Consider the following 16878-nt stretch of genomic DNA (forward strand, 5'->3'; position numbering starts at 1 on the left):
TATATATATATATATATATATATATATATATGTATGTGTGTGTGTGTATAAATGTGTATAAATTTTGGAGCTGGTTCCTTCTGGCTGAGTTTTTTTTTAGTGGGGCCTTTCACAATGAAAAGAGGCTAAGTGTCTAACTTGCCTGTTTCAAGCGGTCATTTAGCAAGAGGTGGAGGTCTCAAGTCCATTTCAGGGACATAGAGACAAACAAGACAGACAACCATTCACAGTCTCGCTCAAACTTATGGACAATTTAGTTGATTATCTTAAAATATTCTATACACCTTCTATTTACTGTGATGAAGCAATATCTTTTCTGTTTGGTACTTTATGTCAACACCTTTTGCAATTAATGCTGTTGAGCACTTGGTGTAAAACATGGACAAGCACGGTTTCAGAGCAGGTTACATGATGTTTTATGAGACCAAAGCATACTGTGAAAAGAATTTCAGACAATAATTCAGTAACGGCAGCCAAACAATTATAGTGCAAAGACATTAGTGATTCAGTGCTTTGTTATTTAAATATTTATTGTTGTGAAATCTAGTGGCCAAATCGCAACCAGTTAAAAACCTGAAATTTTCTGACAGGCTTTTTTTTTCTTTTTAATTGACTTGTTTGTAGCTCTTTGGTTTTCATTGCACTTTTTACTTGTTGGTAACAGCAACAATAAGAGAGAGAAAATAGTAGAGAAAAAAAATTAAAACAGATTAAGGAAGTAGAAGTTACACATTTCAAAGAAAAAAAGAATGACTTTAACCTGTGCTGAAATTGTTTCTTAAAATGAGTGCTCTATGGTAAGTGATGCAGAGAGAATAAAGGGAAAATGGCTGGAGTTACAAAATCTGGTGCAAAGAAGTAGGCCAATTCAAAAAAAGAGTGTTAGGGAGGAGAGCAAAGAATCTGAAACAATTTGTTTCTGTCATTTTCTTGAAAGGTTTTCAAGACACCTTTTTCTATTCTTTTCACAAGTACCACATTTTACCCCCCATCCCCCATTACTTTCAACCTACTTCTCTGAACAAAATTGCCTTGCACATTGAGTTGTCCTCTCAAGGCCAGGGGTAAACTGTCACTGCTGCAACTGGTATCTTCTATCTTGGGGACTAATTTAAACTCCTCCTCTGGGGTTCTACAGTCATTTCTGTCTGTCTGTCTGTCTATCTGTATCCATCTATTTCTTTCTTGCGTGCATGTGTGCCTATAAAAGGTGTTTTGTATGTTCAGAGAGACACAAGCAAGGACCTAAAAAAGTAATATAAAGCAATGTAAAAAACTGAATATGATATATTCATGTGCATAAAGTGGGCTGCTCAACACCAAATAGAAATTAAATGAAAACAGAATATTTTGTAATATAAATTTTTTTGTTTGTTTGTTTTTGCAAGAACAAAATGTGAGAAAGAATAAAAGAATTGACGATAGAAGGAATGGTAAACAAATATCACAAGTGTTATCACACTCTTCTGTAGAAGTACATGAGACAGCCTGGTACAGACCTGGGTAATTACAGGACGCATACCTGATACATGCGTGATAACTACGAAATCTCAAAGCTTATTGAAGTAAATGTTTGCTTTGTGTGTTTGTTTTATTGTTTGTTTGTTTTTTATATCTGTGCCATTGATGATATTTTTTGTCAGGCATGTTCAATGTTAAGATAACCCATGGTTGAATTGAAGAAAAAAACCCTTCTTGAAAAGGAGTAAGTACCAGTAAGTGCCAGGTATGTGTCAGGTAAGTACTAGCTAGGTACCCAGGAAGCACTTTAAGTAACATAGACTGTAAATAATAAGTAGACCTCGGACTGGAACCCAGAAGTTGAAGCCTTAGCAGGACAAGCTAGGTGTTGACTTTTGTTGATTTATGTAGTTCTGTTTGGCTGTAAGTAGTTATTTCATGCTTAAAAGAAATACCATGAGACATCATGATTCATTGGGGAGTAGGCAGGACTTAAAGCCCCACATTACTACTGTGCTAAAGAATTAAGCTGTCTTCTTATAAGATGTTGTAACATGAAAATGCAATACAAGTAACAGATACAGCATTCATGTTGTTGTATAAAATAAATACCAGTTGATTTTTGGAAAACTGAGACAGATTTGTGCTTTTTTTTCAATAGAAGTGTTCACGTCCTCATCCTGTTTATATTTTTCAATCGCTCTGTGCCAAAGATGAAGGTGGCAATGAATGTATGTTTTTGTAACTATCTGTTAACGAAATGTCTCATGGCTGCTGCAGTTAACTGACATTAAAACACAAAAATGATTATAACTAATTATACAGATATTACACTAAATTGTGGTGTGGTTGTAGCTGGCACTGATACCAACAGATATTCTGAGCACTATTGAATCACACAAGATTTTTGTGTAAAATTTTGCCATTAATTATTTGAAGTTAACTACATTTGCCTGTTTGCAAAAATTCTCATAAATCACTGAATAGACTGAACTAAAAAATAAATTGGGAAATATTCATTGGATGTGCATCTACAACTGAATAACTTTTGGATTCAATTCAATTCAGAATGGCTGCTGCAGCCAACTCAACTTTAGAAACACAAAAATGGATATGATTCAATCTGTTTTACTTAAATTGTGCAAACAATTTGTGGTAGTAGCTGGGAGTCATTAACTACATATTCTTTAAGTGTGACATCTTGCAATATCTTATGCGATTGCATTTTCAAGGTTTGACCAAAACGGCAACTACATTGCCATTTCTCATCATAAGATAGTCTAAAACTCTGGCCTGAAAGGCATCAAGTGGTATGTGATCCTTTAAGGAATACTAGGTTTTTAATTACATAAGGAGAATCTTGTTAAACAAAACTGATTTTCACACTGTTGAGTAAAAATCTACTTTAAGAACTAGTTTAAAAAATTGTTTCAGTAAATACTGTATTTTAGACTAATTTCCATTTCAAAGGTACAAACAAGGTTTTCAGAGTATTTAAGAAAGATTAATTCTTTGTTAAGTTTCTGACTTGTGAACAGGCTCATGTAACATTCAAATTGCAATCTGTCGGCATTTCTAGATGGTTGTTTTCAGCCTCTGATAATTTGCTGTCAGTTATGCCTAAGTACTTCATCATGACTACATACATCACATTTTAGAAGCTTCAGCTGTCTTTTAAGCTGAGTACATAGTGAACGGCATCAAAAAAACCACTGTGTTGAGGTGCCCTTCTTGTATTCAAGGTGCAATGCCAATAAAATAAAACAATTTCCTAATTCTTGAAGTGCTGCCAAAACCAAAGTGTTGAATACTTGCTCACAGTGCATTTGAGCAGTCAGAACACATCATAAAATTAACATCACTTTATCTCAACTGTTTCTTCCTGTGGTTGACAATACTGTTTTTTTAGTTGTTTTATTTGAAGCAAAAAGGAAATAATCTTTATTGTATTACTTTACTGTCAGTTCATGAAGAGATCTAAAACTATCACTTTGGGAAACAACTCTGTGTCTAGAGTGATCAATAATATAATTAAATGCCTAGCATTCTTTAAAAGAATACATATCGCCTGACTATTTTCATATAAGTTTTAAACTCAGATCATCTTATGATAAGTATTAGCTGTTTTGGTCAAACCTTGTAAATGACTTGATGTTGATCTCATGTGACATTGTGATATCTTAAGAAACATTTTAGTATTGTGAGACTGTGTTGAGGCTCACTCTAAGCCACTCACATCAAAATTAGCTCAGTATTTGTAAAATTGACTTAGTTTAAGCCATTTTTGTGTTGGCTAAGGTTGATTAGCTGTTGCAGACATTTTGAATTTGGTTGACTCCAAATGCTAATGAGTTGTAGATGTACATCCAATTGAAACTTTCTAAGAGTGTCATTAAAATTTGTTCAGTAGTTCATGAGATATTTTGGTGTCAGAAAACAATTGACACCAACAGTTATTGCCAGAGTTTCAAGCAAAGATTTTGCAAAATGAGTAATGCTCAAAGTATGTGTTAGGTTTGAATCCTAGCTACAAACACACCTAATTTTAGCTTGATATCTGTAGAAACTTGACTAATGAAAACGAAGCAAAGAACTGATATTAGACCTTATTAGTTATTTTACCTAAAAAGCCAATAAATTATATCAATATATGAATGTTAAGTTTTATTTTTACTATGTCTTTTATTGGATGAGATTTATAGTCTAATTATATGCATGGTGGAGCGCATATTTCGTATTGTTGACAAATGTCTTGGATGTGACTCCTGGCTTGGCCTTTCTATGTGGAGTTTGCATGTTCTTCCTATGCCAGCATGGGTTTTTTTCCAGCTTCTCAATTTCCCTTCCACAGTTCAAAAACATGCATGTTAACTTAATTGACTCTAGGTCCAAGTGTGTGTGAATGGTTGTTTGACTTGGTGATGGCAGTGATGAACTTGTGACCTGTCCATTGTGTATCCTGCCTCGCCTAGTCACTGCTGAATGACTGACACCAGGTTTTTGTGACCCTGCACAATAGCATGCAAGTATAGAAAATGTATGCATGTATGCATAGTTTAGCAGTTTCATTAGTCTGAATCTTATTTCAGTTGTCAGACACCGTTGATTTAATTCTGCTTCAAGAGAAGGATTGGTAAACTACAACCATAATTCTGATAAGGTTAGGACATTGTGCAAAATGTAAAAAAGGAAAAAAAAATGCAATGATTTGTAAATCACATAAATCCATTTTTTATACAGAATGAAACAGTAAACATAGCAAATGTTTCAAACAAATATATATATATATATATATATAATGTGGCAACTCTAAATGGGGCTGATGAATATTACGTTCTCACACCCTAAAAGTAAGCACTTCAACAATGCCACCCTCGGAATTTCACCCAGAGAATATTACCCCTTCTTAAGGCACACAGGTTCGTTTGTGAATATTTATGACATCTGAGACAAGATTCCAGATTCAAAAAGCAGTTTATTAAAATCTATATTAAAAACACTAAGTTAAAAATCCTCCCAAAAAAAAAAAAAAAAAGGAAACAGAAAACAAAAATACTCAGGAGCTGAGGTTATCGGTAGGAGGGTCAAATAATAATGGACGGCATCCACCTCACGACCTAACAGCCCGTATCAAAGGGCCCGGTACACCATATTCCTGGAGCACCCCCCACAGGATTCCCCGAGGGACACGGTCAAACGCCTTCTCCAAGTCCACAAAACACATGTAGACTGGTTGGGCGAACTCCCATGCACCCTCAAGGACCCTGTTGAGGGTATAGAGGACACACTCTCTGGTCCCCCTTTTTGTATAAGGGAACCACCAGGGGAACTGCCCCCAATGTCCACGCAATATTGCAGAGTCGTGTTAACCGATACAACCCTACTACATCCAGAGCCTTAAGGAACTTTGGGCGAATCTCATCCACCCCAAAGCCTTGCCACTAAGGAGCTTTTTAACCACCTTGGTGACCTCAGCTCCGGAGATTGGAGAGCCCGACCCAAAGTCCCCAGGCTCCGCCTCCTCAATGGAAGACATGCTGGTGGGATTGAGGAGGTCCTCGAAGTATTCCACCCACTGATCCACAACATCCTGAGTCGAAGTCAGCAGCACACCATCCCCACTGTTGATGCTGCACCGCTTTTCCCTACTGAGACGCCGCACGGTGGACCAGAATCGCCTCGAAGCCGTGCGGAAGTCTTTCTCCATGGCCTCTCCGAACTCCTCCCATGCTCGAATTTTTGCCTCAGCGACCAACCGAGCTGCATGCTGCTTGGACTGCTGGTACCCGTCAGCTGCTTCTGGACATTCCCAACAGACCTGCACAATACGTTTGGGCCTGGCAGGTCTGACCGGCATCCTCCCCCACCATCGGAGCCAACTCACCACCAGGTAGTGGTCAGTTGACAGCTCCGCCCCTCTCTTCACCCGAATGTCCAAGACATGCGGCCGCAGATCAGATGAAATGACAACTAAGTCGATCATTGAACTGCGACCTAGGGTGTCCTGGTGCCAAGAGCACATATGGACACCCTTATGCTTGAACATGGTGTTCGTTATGGACAATCCATGACGAGCACAGAAGTCCAACAACAGAACACCGCCTGGGTTCAGATCAGGGAGGCCGTTCCTCCCAACCATACCCCTCCAGGTTTCACTGTCATTGCCCACGTGAGCATTGAAGTCTACCAGCAGAACAAGTGAGTCCCCTGGAGGGGCACTCTCCAGTAACCTCTCTAAGCACAAAAAGGGTGGGTAATCTGAACTGCTGTTTGGCGCATAATCGCAAACAACAGTCAGGACCCGTTCCCCCACACGTAGGCGGAGGGAGGCTACCCTCTCGTTCACCGGGGTAAACCCCAACGTGCAGGCACCAACATGGGGGGCAACAAGTATGCCCACTCCTGCTTGGCGCCTCTCACCGTGGGCAACTCCAGAGTGAAAGAGTGTCCAACCCCTCTCAAGGAGACTGGTTCCAGAGCCAGAGCCGTGCGTTGAGGTGAGCCCGACTATTTCTATCCGGAACCTCTCAACCTTACACACCAGCTCAGGCTCCTTCCCCACCAGAGAGGTGACATTCCACGTCTCAAGAGCCAGACAAGGATAGCTCGCCAAGGTCCCTGCCTTCGGCCACCACCCATCCAACATTGCACCCAACCCCTTTGACCCTTCCCATAGGTGGTGAGCCCATGGGAAGGGGGACCCATGTCTCCTCTTTGGGCTGTGCCCGGCCGGGCTCCATGGGTGAAAGCCTGGCCACCAGGCGCTCGCCAACGTGCCCCACCTCCAAGCCTGGCTCCAGAGTGGGGCCCCGGTGACCCATGTCCAATATAAATCCAATATTTTAAACATAAATTATAAATTCCTAAATTAAATATGACAAAAGGAAAGCAAAATAAATTACAACAAACAAATCTCAGGCCAAACCAAAATCTAAATTGTGTACAAAAACAATTTAAAACAAATTAGATGGGCTGAAAAGAAATTTAAAAATAGAAATAACAAAACTACTTAAAGAAAGCACTAAACTTTAAGACACTTAATTTAAAAGTTCATATTAAGATTAGGTGTGTCCTCAGCAGGACACACGCCGGGCGCTCAACGACCGCGCCCAACCATCAGTGCACGGGCAGCTGGAAGAACAGCCACTGGCGTTTGTTGACTCACACGCACACACGGAAGAAGGAGAACAGCAGCAAGCGGGCGCTCACCGCAACAAAGGTTAGGACAGCACACGCCACACCGGCAATCAATTACTTTACCGCAACCAAACTTCACGAGTTGTGAACCACGCAAGAGCACAAAGAGGAAGCACAGGCTTTAGCATAGTACCGTGAACCTCTCTTACTTTAGTCTGGTCATCCCAAGGCACAATGGTGTAAACAGAGCCACCTTCCTTTTGTGCCTTCAACACTTTGTACTTCACAGAGCTCCATCGGTCTCTGGTCTTATGAGGCCCTCTAGCAGTCTCACAGAAATACCAACTGTCCTTCATTTAATGGCAGATGTTTCACATGGGGGTCATGGGCCTGTCTTCGATGATCTGCAGCCTGTTGCAAGCGCTTCCTGGCCCCATCAAAGGCTACCTGCAATCGAGCTTGATGCTCTTGGACCCACTCATGAACAGACCCATTAACTGGACTCTCAACTCTACCCAGCAAGAAATCTATGGGAAGTCTAGGTTTCTGACCGAACATTAAATGAAATGGCGACTGTCCAGTAGATTGAAAATAAAATAAAATAAAAATAGTGGAACAATTTCAGAATAATGTTGCTCAACATAGAATACTTTGAATATTCCATTATCTGTAAGTCATATCATCATCAAAAAATATCAAGTATGTGGAAAAATCTCTGAGCTCAAATGACAAGGCTAAAAGTCAATATTGGATGTGTGAGATCCTCGGGCCCTCAGACAGCACACTCTTAAAAACAAGCCTGATTCTGTTATGTATAAAACTGCATGGGCTTAGGAACAATGCTGATTAAAACTCTATCATGCAAAGAAGCCATGAAAACCATACAGTAACACAGCCATCTTCTTTGGACGAAAGCTCATTTAAAATGAGGTGAAGTGGGAAACTGTTCTGTGGTCAGATTAATCAAAATTTGACATTCATTTTGGAAACCATGGAAGCAACATCCTCCGTACTGAAGAGGAGAGGGACCATCCAGCCTGCACAGTTCAAAAACCTGCCTCTCTATGGGGGTGAATCAGTTCCAATGGCATGGGCATTTTACACATCTGGAATGACACCATCAATGCAGAAAAGCATATGCAGGTTTTAGAACAATATATGCTTCCATCCAGATAGTGCCTTTTTCAGGGAAAGCCTTGCACATTTCAGCAAGACAATAAAAATCACATACTGTACCATTGCAACAGCATGACTTTGTAGTAGAATACTCTGGGTGCTGAACTGGCCTGCCTGCACTCCAGACTGCTCACTAGCTGAAAACATTTAACACATCAAGAAACAAAAAAATTCCTGCAAAGACTCAGGACTGTTGAACAGCTAGAATCCTCCATCAGACAAGAATGGGACAACATTCCCCTCCAAAACCTCCAGCAAAACTCCAAGATGTTTATAGAATGTTGTTGAAAGAAGTGGGGATGCTTCACAATAAGAAACATGGCCCTGGAATTTTTGGTTTTTGAGATGTATATGGCGCAAAACAATTGCCAAATTTTAGTGCAAGTTCACTTGATGTGGCCACCACTGCAGAACAACAACAGCTACAACGTTGCATTGTGAATAAAAAATGGGTTTATGATATTTACAAATATTTGCATTGTTTTTATATTTATTTTACACAACATCACAACTTTTTTGATATCAGCGTTGTATAATCTATAATCTATAATCTAGTGTGGAATTTCTTAATGTCTCCATTACTAATTGAAAAAAAACTACAAACCCAAATGGTAATATTTCACACATATTTTCTAATTGTATCAAAGAATGTGTACATAGAAAGATTTTTTTTGTAAATACTTTTATAAAATGTGATTTAGATGTAAAGACCATGCTACAGTTTAGATCTGCATACAAATGCTTTTGTTTGTAATTGCTACAGCTGTTCTATCAAGGGAGAGAACCTTCCAAGACTTCTAGTTGTTGTGACAGAGGTGTTGCTACATGCTGCACTTTCATCTTAGCAGCACTACGACAAAAATAATAATTCTAAAAAAACATTCAAACACATAAGACAAAGTGGAATGACTGATCTAGCACAAATTTAACACACACACACACTAAATGAGACACTGCTTCATTTATCTGTGGTGCATTATTTATCAGTAGCAGGGCTGCTAGTCCTCAAGGTATTCACATTAGGGAAAACATTTGAAAAGAAGGCAAGACTGGAAAAGTGAATATTCCCAAGGATTAGCATGCACATTACAGCTCCAACTGGAATAATCAGCCTAGTTGTACTACTGCACTAAACCCAAATGAGATAGGCCAGAATCACCACATACCACATACCCAGATACTTCTCTTAAACCTAATTTATTCAGAGCAGTATAGCTAATGAGAAAATAGTATCCTTCTGAGTACATCACTTTACCTTAGAAAAAGCTATGAAACAGATAGCAGTACTTGGAATAAAACTAGAAAAAAGAATACGAAATAAAGAAGAGATGGCAACTTCTGGGTAAATGCATCCAACACAACAAATGTTTATGTAAAATAAACCTAGATCCATAAACTTTGTGTATATATATATATATATATATATATATATATATATATATATATATATATATATATATATATATATATATATTTTTTTTTTTATTTTTTTTTTGTTTTTTTTACAAAGTGTTGAAAATGGACTGATATAACTGTGGGTGTGTATTACTTTAAGAGTTCGGGAAGGCATCTGAGTAACATTTGCCGTGATTGGTTCATTGCAATTTCAAACTGCCTGTAACCGTTGTGTGGTTGGAGCAGGAGTTCAGCGTTAGATGAGCAGAAAGTTGACCAAGTAATTGTTGGAAACCGCTCAGAGCCGTTAGTTCGAGAGACTGGGAGCGTGTAAATGAATAAAAGTAAGTTTTGTCAGTATTTAAGCATGATTCGTATATCTGTGTGTGGCGACCCTAAATGGAACTCAGATTTTGTGGAATTTTAATTTTAATAGGTTGCTCAACAACGCCACCCTGGGAATTTCGCCCAGAGAATATTACCTTTGGTTTAAGGCACGCAGGTTTGGTTATGCGAGGATTAGAACATCTGAGAAAGTTTAAAGTTTGCAACAACCATTTATTAAAATTCTTTAAAATGTTCTTTTTAAAATGTTCTTTTTAAAATCAGTTTAAGACTGAAAACAAAGGGAATAAAAAAAAAATAGAAAAGCTGCAGTAGCTGAGGTTACCGGCTTGAGGGGAGGGCTCTGGGGACGACATCCACCAAACACAGCAAACCCAAAAAATAAAACCCCTTAACACCAAATGAGTGAGACAACTCCACACTCAAGAATCACAGCATGCAGAAGAGGGAGACGCCGTCACCACACCAACACCGTCACCGGACCTCAGCAACTGCAAACAAACAAACAATTAACCAATATAACAATCTTAAAAAGAACAATATCAGCCCGACTAAATAAAGAGCAAAAGGGCTGTAAACTAAATAAAAATTAACAAGAGACAATACACGTTAAAAACATCAGGACCAGGCGTGGCCCTCCTGCCATGCCACAGCGGGAGGTGAACCGGGCGCGTTGATGCCACACCCCAAACATGGCATCAATAAGGGCGGATAACGCCGCTGCAGTCCAACTTTAAAACGATGGTACAAAAATCAGGGAAACGAACGCAGGGCAGAACAGAGCAGCAGTGGTTCAACTGTGGGGAGCCTATGAAAAATTAATTAGTCACCATTTTAAATAAAACTAGAACAAACTGAAGCTTAAATGAATATCAATTTCTTACCTGCCGATCCACAAACATGCACACACACACTCGCAGAATGAGGAAGAGAAGGAGCGCAGCACCGCAACGTTTTACCTGTGATCACACTCCAAATTAGATTTTCTGACCAAGATCAGCTAAAGTGCAGGGAGGGAGAACACCTACCCCCAGGATATCAGCACAACATGCACCAGCCAGCGTTTTGTTGCTTTTTCGCTGCCAGAGCCCACGGGACGCAAGCCACACAGCGGGAGAGCAAAGACGACACATACCTGAATGAACGCCACAGCTCCTTATATACACCACGCCCACCTTAAAAACCGGACTTCTCACCTGGAAACTATTTGTGTGAAATTAGGTATTTCTATACCACTACATGTGCAATGTAAATATAGATATAGTGTAATTTAAAGATTTCCGATAAGATAATGTAGGTCTGTCGCCATTTGTGGTCGTTTGCTGCTATCTACTGGATAAACTACAAATAGTTGTTTATGATGAGTAAAATAATAGCTTCAGTTTGACTTATTTTCTGTATTTTGTAGACCACTCCCAACTCTATTAAAGAAGTTTGGACCTGAAATCTCTCCTATCATCCTTTACCAGATGCTCGTGGTGGCTGTACCATTAACAAACTAACATTACGCAAAAAGGGACCAGAACAACAAATGGTCCTCCGAGCAGGATTACAGTTGCCACGTGGATAGCATTTCTTGGACCTTTCCTTAGAATGTGATGGAGCGGGATGAACAGGCCGCCATTAAAACCAGTCTGGGCTGGACTCTACAGGGTCCTACAAGCTCATTAAAAGAGCAGCTTCCCACACAGGTTCAGTGCCTTTTTTACATCCACACCAGTGGCGCCGGATTCATTTTCTAGGTGGGGGGGCCACCGGAGTGTTTCGTCACCTTATTAATTTTACATGCATCGAATCATCGTCTAACATAAAAAAAAATTGAATAATGAAACAGTTTTTCAGCTATGACTTTTTGTTCCAATATATTATTATGAATAATGATAATTAGTTAAACCAACCAACAGCTTTATAAATGACCACAATAAAAGTAAACACAGGTAAATAACATGGGCACGGGCATAGATGGAATAATCCAACATCTGAGCAACAGGAATATACAAACACTTGTGCGGCGGAACTAATTAAGAGCATTCTGTATTAAAGCAACATAAACATATAACCAAACATTATATTAGTAAAAAGATTTCTTCCGAGGCTATTTATAAGTATGTCACTCATTGTAACTATTTACATCCTAATGACACTAATAACGACTAATGATGACAATAAGTTTCAGAGCTCAGAATTTTCCGAAGTATGCCTCTCTTCGCTGACTCGCGAAGCAGAAGCTGCGGCAGACTTTGCTGAGGTCCATGTTATCAGTTAAGTTTTTGTGTATATGCAGAAACAGAAGGTGATTAAGCCGCTGTTCTGTCATTGTTGACCGGAGTGAGGTTTTTAGTCGACGGAGGCTAGAGAAGCTCCGCTCAGCCGTTGCATTTGACATTGGCCCCTTACCTTAAAACATGTGGTAACCATCAATTCTGAATCGATAGCTGGGTTTTGAACAACCAAGGAGAGAAAAAAATTTATACATTGCACCATTATTTTTTTGACCTAACAGCAAAAATTATCCGCTCTCTGGGTGAAGTAGAGCATTTGGTCTGACTGAGTTCAAAGGAAGGGGCAAAGGAGTTGGTTGACAGGCTTCAGTCACTTCTTCTCTCTGGAGGGTTTGAACTCAGACAATGGGCAAGTAGTGTCCCAGAAGTCATAGCTCATCTTCCAGAAGAAAGCAGAAGTAGTAGCAATGAGCAATGGTTGGCTCAAAACAATCTAAAACAACAAGAAATGGCACCCGGCCTGCGCTGGGATTGTGAGAAAGATGAGCTGGGTTACAGATATTGTTCAGTTCCAGAGAAAAGGCCAGCAATGCACTACATTTATAAAGTTCTGGCAAAACAGTACGATTCACTTGGCTTCATTACACCCTTTACCACAAGAGCAAAGATTATTGTTCGGAACTTATGGGACACGTGTAGATAGTGGGATGACCCTCACTTGCCTGAAGACCTCCTTAAGACATGGTACAAATGGGAAGGAGAGCTGGAATACCTTCCTCAAATAATCATACCACGGTGCTACAATAGCCCTGAAACAGATACGCATGACTGCCAAAGGCTCTCTACATATTCTGCAAGCGTACCTCTCCGTCGCATACCTTTGTACAGAGAAAGCAGACAGAAATGTGGAAATAGCTTTTGTGATGGCAAGAAGCAGAGTGGCCCCCAAGCGGGAGCAGAGCATCCCAAGACTGGAATTTTGTGCTGCTCTGACAGTTGCGCAATTGGCAAAACTGCTAATCACTGAACTGATCATACCAGTTCAACAAGTCTTACTTTGCTGTGGTTCCACAACTGTACTGAAATAGATCCAGTCAGACTCATGCAGATTTGACCTGGCAATATATAGATTCACCTAATAACCCGGTGGATGACATCACTCGAGGAAAATCTCTGCAGTCTCTTATCAACTCGAACAGATGGAGGCATGGCCCAGCTTTCCTCTTGTTTTCACCAGACCACTGGCCTAGTCCTCCTGAATTGAGGGATGTTGATGAGTGTGAACTGAAGGTCGCAGCCTTTTGTGGAGCCGCAATGCAGATTACAAACTCAATAACAGATGTGGACAAAGTATGTTCTTTTCAAGAACTCATTGAATGCACCGCAATGTCTGCTCACTGGGTGGATCCTCCCCAACATCATCTCTCAGCGGATGACTACAACGAGGCAGAGTTCACAATTTTACAGCATACCCAAATGAACTGTTTCCCAGATGATTATCAGCTGCTACAAGCAAGGAAAACTGTACCATCCTCAAGCAGACTTGTTAAACTAGCTCCGGAATATGACACAGAGAATAAATTAATCAGAGTTGGTGGACGTCTCTGACATAGTGAATACCTGGACACAGAGGAGAAGCATCCCATTTTATTAGATGGCACCCATCCTGTCACTAAACTTACCATTAAACGGTTTGATGATAAGCTCCATCACGCAGGGCACGAAAGAGTGTTTTCTGAACTATGCAGACACTACTGGGTCATTAAAGGATGGAAAGCAGTTAAACGACTTCAACGCAAATATCCAATCTGTCAAAAATGGCGTGCAACACTGGTGCCTCCTCAGATGGCTGATCTCCCAGCAACAAAGTTGCGCCTGTTAAAACCACCCTTTTACTCATGTGGAGTTGAATGCTTCGGACCATTCCTTGTAAAGATTGGCAGGAGACACGAAAAAAATGGAGTATTCTTTTTAAGTGTCTCACAACATGAGCAGTTCACATTGACGTCCTCACAAGCATGACCTCTGATTCATTCCTAATGGCTCTCAGGCATTTTGTGTCAAGGCAAGGAAAACCATCAGAATTGCTCTCTGATTGTGGGACAAATTTCAAAGGAGGTGAGCAAGAGTTAAATGAAGCCTTTCAGAAAATGTGTCCTACAATACAAGACCATCTCTCCAAATAACAGATAAGATTCAGCTTCAACCCACCTGGGGCGCCTCATTTCGGGGGAGTTTGAGAGCATGAAGTACAATCAAGTCAGCGCTAAGAGTATCCCTTGGAGCATAGAATGTCACTGAAGAATGTCTCAGAACTGTGCTCATTGAGGTTGAGGGGATACTGAACATAAAGCCACTGGGTTATGTGTCATCAGATATCGCAGACTTAGATCCCGTAACTCCAAATTACCTATTAATGGGGCGGCGAGATGCTTCATTACCACAGGTAATCTACCCTCAATCAGACCTGTTAACAAGGAAACACTGGAAGCACAGCCAGATGATTGCAGAACAGTTTTGGCGTCATTTTATAAGAAGTTACTTACCCACCTTGCAGTCAAATCAGAAATAGTCGACCAAGACGGAAAACCTGCAACTAGGAACAGTGGTAATGATCCTTGACAAACAACTACCCAGAGCTCTATGGGTGTGATAAAGTGATAAAACTTCTACCAGGATCAGATGGAGCTATTCGTACAGCTGAAATACAAGTTAAAGACAAGACTTACATCAGACCAGTGGCACGACTTGTGCGTCTTCTAGATATAGGGCAATTTAAAGAGTTCAGATAAGATAATGTAAGTTTGTTGCCATTTGTGGTCGCTTGCTGCCATCTACTGGATAAACCAGAAATAGTTGTTTATGATGAGTAAAATAATAGCTTCGGTTTGACTTATTTTCTGTATTTTGTAGACTACTCTCAGCTCTATTAAAGAAGTTTGGACCTGAAATCTCTCCTCTCATCCTTTACCAGATGTTCATGGTAACTGTACCATTAACAAACTAACATTACCCGTAAAGGGAACAGAACACAAAGATAATTAACAGTATGAGTCGCATAACTCCCTCCACATTATGTCCTGAAATCTCTCGAGGGTTGTAGAAGACAAATAGGAGAGTAAGGATACATTTTTATAAGCCTGTTTATCTCAAAACACTTTTAAAGAAAAAAAAGAAAAACAGTGGTGTAGCGACTTTGATCCAGTAATTTAGCCGCTACTGGCTGGGTAGGTTTTAAAACTGTGACGCGTCTCCAATACGCCATGATGAGCCCCACTTGTGTCTTCATACTTATTTTTAACTTCAAAAAATACATGAATGATGCAAAATGACGTTTAAATTATTGATCTAAAATGACGATACCTAAGACAGACGACCAACAGAAAAGTTTGCAAAACCCCTCACCCAACCACTTCCTGGGTGTGCCTGTATCCCAATAAATAACATACAATCACGCCCACAAGCAATCACCTGGGGTGCAAAAAAACCTTGAACACCTGTGCCACCAGAACAAATAAACAAAATAAAGCATTCATTTTGGCTCGAACAAGTGGGTTTTTTGTTTTGTTTGTTTTGTTTTGTTTTTTATCACCGTAATGAAAGTCAGGCAGTCATCTGTGTTTGTATGCATGTGCTTAGTTTTTGCTACCTTTTATGACCTTTTTTTACCTTGTCAATATCAACAACATGCATTATAAAAAAACAAAAAACAAATGTTCCCCCCCTCTCTTGTTGTTGGGAATTGACAGGATCAATTTTATAGAAGCTTCCATGTTATATTTTTGTAACCAGAGTCTGTGCACTCTTGAAAGCAATATATTTAGGGAGCACCACTAGGCTGGACTACTGCAAATCTTTATCTTTTGGTTTTGAACAATCATCTTCCCAATGCCTGCAGTTAGACCAGAATGCTGCTGCACATCTTTTAACAGGAACTAGAAGGCATGACCACATCACTCTGGTTTTAGTGTCTGTTCAGTTTTGTATTGATTTTAGGATTCTTTTACTCACTTTTAAAGTTTTAAATGGTTGAGAATCCAATTATTTAACTGAACTTCTGGACTTTTTTTACCCAAAATGAGCACTAAGAATCTCCAGGCAGATGCTCTTAGTGCAGCTGAGGGCTACGACTTTTTTCGCACTGTACTGACACATCATAAAGACAAACAACAGATATGACAACACCAAATACAGACAAATAACAGACAAACTCAAATCATGACAGGTATCTTTACTCTGCACCAGGTCGGTTTATCGACCAGTAAGACATTGATTATACCTTACAAAATAATCCTGTGAACAAGTAGTTGATTCAGAATTTACTCATGCAAGAATTTAGACTAACTGGATAAGGTCTTAGTTTTTGAATATGGATGAGAAGTGTTGTGTTTGGCTTAACCCCATACTATGCTGTGGCCCGCCCACGGGCCGTTTTACTGCCTTTTCTATTCAAATCTGTATAGTTTTTGCTACATTTATTGTTTTTATAAACTTAAATTTCAAAATAGCGGTGTTTTGGCGCCACTTTTGATTGACGTTTCGTCTGACCAACTGGGTTGCTCTCTGCCCCCCCTAGAACCCCTCTAATTTCCCATGCGTAAAGTCATGAAAGTCTCCTCCCCTCATTTGCAAGCCTATAGCT

The 16878-nt window shown here is 39.9% G+C and overlaps 1 long non-coding RNA gene across 1 annotated transcript; it reads right to left on the bottom strand.

Moving 5' to 3' along the window:
- Positions 1 to 9805: 9805 nt before the first annotated feature.
- Positions 9806 to 11143, bottom strand: LOC119617920. Its single transcript, XR_005234376.1, has 3 exons — positions 11043 to 11143; positions 10899 to 10973; positions 9806 to 10822 (listed from the first exon to the last, which is right to left on the bottom strand). It is a non-coding gene; the product is annotated as an uncharacterized LOC119617920 (long non-coding RNA).
- Positions 11144 to 16878: the final 5735 nt, after the last annotated feature.

The sequence above is a fragment of the Kryptolebias marmoratus genome, linkage group LG18 (assembly GCF_001649575.2).
Source record: "Kryptolebias marmoratus isolate JLee-2015 linkage group LG18, ASM164957v2, whole genome shotgun sequence".
NCBI classification, from domain to species: Eukaryota; Metazoa; Chordata; class Actinopteri; order Cyprinodontiformes; family Rivulidae; genus Kryptolebias; species Kryptolebias marmoratus.